Below are 4,073 nucleotides of genomic sequence, written 5' to 3' on the forward strand. Positions count from 1 at the left end.
AGGTCCCCACCCAGGAAAGGTTGATGTATTCAGTGAACTCATAAGCTACTGAGCCCCCCCAGGACCCCAGGACGGGCCAGCTGCTTAGATGTCCAATCAGGTGTTCACTCGGTGACTGCTAAGACTCTGCCTCCTGCTACTGAGAAGTGCTTGGTTCTTTATTTGGAAGGGGCCGAAGGCCTCACTATACAGTCCAGGCTGGCTTTGATGCTATGATGCTCCTGCCGCATCATGGGAAGGCAGGCACCTGCCAATACAACCAGCCAAGAGAATTCCTGTCTGCAATTAATTTCCCAGCACAACTCATTAGAGACCAAGCAGTCTGGTATTTCCCCACGCTGTCATGGCCCCCTCCTAAAGTGACTACGGTGTATTTTCTCTCTTCTCTCCACTCAGCGCACTTAGTCACTCGATGTGATGCGTTTCTGTTTAAGTCCCTCCCAAAGGCTCGCACTCAGAGCTAAGCTTCCTACCACCCCCAAGCCCTCACCTCTGTTTCTGTCTCTCCCTGGTGCTGCTGTCCTACAGAGAGAGCTCTGCTTCCCCACACCTGGGCGTTCTCTCCCTGTCACATCCAGAGTCCCTCTGCCCCGCCTTGGCTCTTCCCACACACTGTGCGGGTTTCAGTTCAGCAAATCGTGGTCACAGGCCTAACAGTCTGCATTCTTTTCTCTCACCTGTCCTGAAGATCATCTTTACCCATGCTACAGCTTTGCCTTCGTTATGTTTCTGACGCCCCTGTAGAAGGGGAAGAGGCTGCCGTGGGAGCAGTGGCCAGCAAAAGCCCATGAGGCAGCTGTCCCACAGCATTTCCTCCATGGCCCCTGACTCCTGAAACCACAGGCAGAGTGACAGGTTTCCCTGTGTGAGCCGCTGTCATACTTCCTCTTATTTCTTGGGTTCCTCCCATCCTGCCCTCCAAGAGACCAGGGCCTCCTTCCTCTGTGGGTACCCACGTTGGCCTCCTCACCACACACATCATGACACCTCACCACTAAGCTGGCTGAGGGTCAAGGTCATGTGGAGGTCAAGAGCAAAATGCAAGTGCCTGTGCTCTCTGCCTCCCGCTCGTCATCAGCAGACTATGCAGGTGATCTCCTGAAGCCTCCCTACCACCCCATGCCTTTGCCTCAGCCGCCAACTCTTGCAGGCTCCCTGGGAATCCACCCCACCCACCAGGGCCACACTGACCAGAGAAGCAGGTGGGTGGCCTTCAGACATTCACTCTCCCTCTTTTCCAAATCCAGTCCTGGCCCCAGCTAGGTAGCAAACCACCTGCCATGGCCTCCCTTTCTCCTCTGCCCCATCTACAGGGGGTCACACAGATTCCCACAGACATCCTCGCCACCCCGAGCCTTTGTCTCGGCCACCAGCTCCATGCAGGTATTCCCTGGGACCTTGCCTGCCAGGAAAGCAGGCAGGCAGTCTTCAGACCCTCACTGTCCCTCCTCCCCTCCAAACCCAACACCCCAGGCTCATTATTAGCTCCTTAGCAGACAGCTGTGGCATGTCCTCCCTCCCAGTCCCCACCCGGGGGACTAAGCAGATCCTGGTGTCACACCCTGCTTTCCTCCCTTCCATGGACCCTCTTCTAGTCAATCCCCATTATTTATTGTCAGCTCCCAATACCAAGAAACACCTTCTACCCAGAATAACCAGTGGCTGCATTCCCTACCAGGTGACCCACAGCTACCACAGGAATGAGAAAAGCCTACAGAAACCAAGGAATGGAACATTCACCTAACAAAGACAAGAGCAGATACAAGAAATTAGAATTACAATCACTCCAAACCCAGATGCCTAGATGCCAGCCCCAAACCACAATCAATAACAACCCGAACAATGTGTCTCCACTACAGCCCAGCCACCCTACCGCAGTAGGCCCTGAGAAATACAATACAGTTGAAGCACAAGCCAAGGACATCAAAATGGCCTTTATGAACATGTTAGAGCTAGGCAGTAGTGGCACTCGCCTTTAATCCCAGCACTCAGGGGGCAGAGGCAGGCAGATCTCTGTGAGTTCGGGCCAGCCTGGTCTACAGAATAGGCTCCAAAGCTACAGAGAAACCCTGCTCAAAAAAAAAAACAAAAACAAAAACAAAAAACAACAGCAACAAAAGAACATGGTAGAGGTCCTTAAAGAGGAAATGGACAATCCATCAACAAAGTTTATGAAAACAGAAACAGTGGAATGAAATGAAGAAACCAGTTCAAGACTTTCAAGTGGAAGCAGAAGCAACAAAGAAAACCAAAGCTGAGGGAAAACTAGAAACTAAAAATTTAGGAATCTCAGAGGCAACCGTCACCAACAGAATAAATTGGTAGAACAGAGAATCTCAGTCACTGAAAACAAGATAGAAGAAATGGATACGCTGGTCAAAGGAAATGTTAAATAACTTTGCCCATGGCCCATGGTGCCACCCAAGGTCACATGATGCACAGAGTGAACTGCATCTTGTGGCCATGTTAGCATCCCAGGGCTGTGCTGATCTGAATGGCCTACACTGTTACGTGGAACTATGGTGTCATCCAGGCCAGGGCTGCTGCTGAGGGTCATGTCTGGGTCTGTGGTCCTACCACAGCCAGAGTATCTATAGTGATGTCTATGGTCCATGGTGACACCAAAGGCCACACAGATGCCTGGGGTCTAGCCCACAATCTATGGCCATATTGGTGCCTTGGTGGCCTTCTGGGCTGCTGCTAAGGGCCATGTCTGGGTCCGTGGTCCTGCTGTAGCTGGGCTCTGTGATGATGTTCATGGTGCATGTTGTCACAGGGGATCATAGAAATCTTGCATGTTGAAATCCAAGGGTCATGCTAAGTTGGCCCCGCCCCTCACTGTCCCTGAGATGGCTGGCCCTGCCCCTTGTTGGAACACTGCAACAGGAAAGCTGGCCCTGCTCCCCATGGGAGAACTGGCCTCCACACTTGGGAGAGATATCATCACCCCACACCATGGACTTGGGAGAGCTGGTCTCTATGGCATGAGCCTACGAGAGCTAGATCCACACCTCACCTGAGGGGGGGCGGTCCCAGTGGGTCAGGTAGACTAACTCAGCTACTACCCAAACCCACATCCTGGACCTTCACTTGGCCCACGCTAACATCTACCACATCTGTGACCTGCTGGAGTGCATGAAGAGACTGGTCCTGTGGAATGAGGGCCACAGGATCTCCATGACCCGGGACAATAGCAGGATGTCTGAGGAGTTTCAGTGAGGGTTCAGTGATGGTGGTGTGCCAGAGACCTTGAACCAGAGCAATAACTCCTTGCAATGAACATTTTGTGGGTGGGGCTGACTGGGAGATAGGGTACACTATGTGACACACTGCAGCACCCAGTGCCACTGGGATGAAGGAAGAGATGTTGGAAAGGCAGAAGAACAGGTGTTTATTTTTGAGTGTTATATTTTGTTTTTAATTGATTTGTGGGGGAAATCTTTGCAGGGAATGCTGTAGGGGTGAGGGGAGACTATGGTGGGACTGGGAGGTGAGCAGGATTGGGGTGCATGATGTGAAATTCCCAAGGAATCAATAAAGAATTATGTCTGTTTTTAGAAAGAAAGAAAGAAAGAAAGGAAGAAAGGAAGGAAGGAAGGAAGGAAGGAAGGAAGGAAGGAAGGAAGGAAGAAAATGTTAAATCTATCCGGGCACAAAAATTTCAGGAAATCTGAAATCTGGAACACTATGAAAAGACCATAATACAAATAATAGGTAGAGGATAGAGAAGGCAAAGAAAGGCACAGGAAACATTTTCAAAAAAATCATAGCAGAAAGTTTTTCTAATGTGAAAAAAGGAAGGTACAAGAAGCATACAGAACACCAAATATACTGGACCAGAAAAGAAATTCCCAACAGCACATAATAATAAAAACACTAACCAAACAAAACAATGAAAAAAATATTAAAAGCTTCAAGGGAAAAAGAACAAATAACATATAAAGGCAAACCCATTAGAATAACACTTGACTTTTACAGTGGGGACCCTAAAAGCCAGAAGAGCTTGGACACATGTTATATAAACTCTAAGAGACCACAGATGTCAGCCCAGACTACTATATCCAGCAAAGCTT

The sequence above is a fragment of the Microtus ochrogaster genome, linkage group LG3 (genome assembly GCF_000317375.1).
Source record: "Microtus ochrogaster isolate Prairie Vole_2 linkage group LG3, MicOch1.0, whole genome shotgun sequence".
Lineage (NCBI taxonomy): Eukaryota > Metazoa > Chordata > Mammalia > Rodentia > Cricetidae > Microtus > Microtus ochrogaster.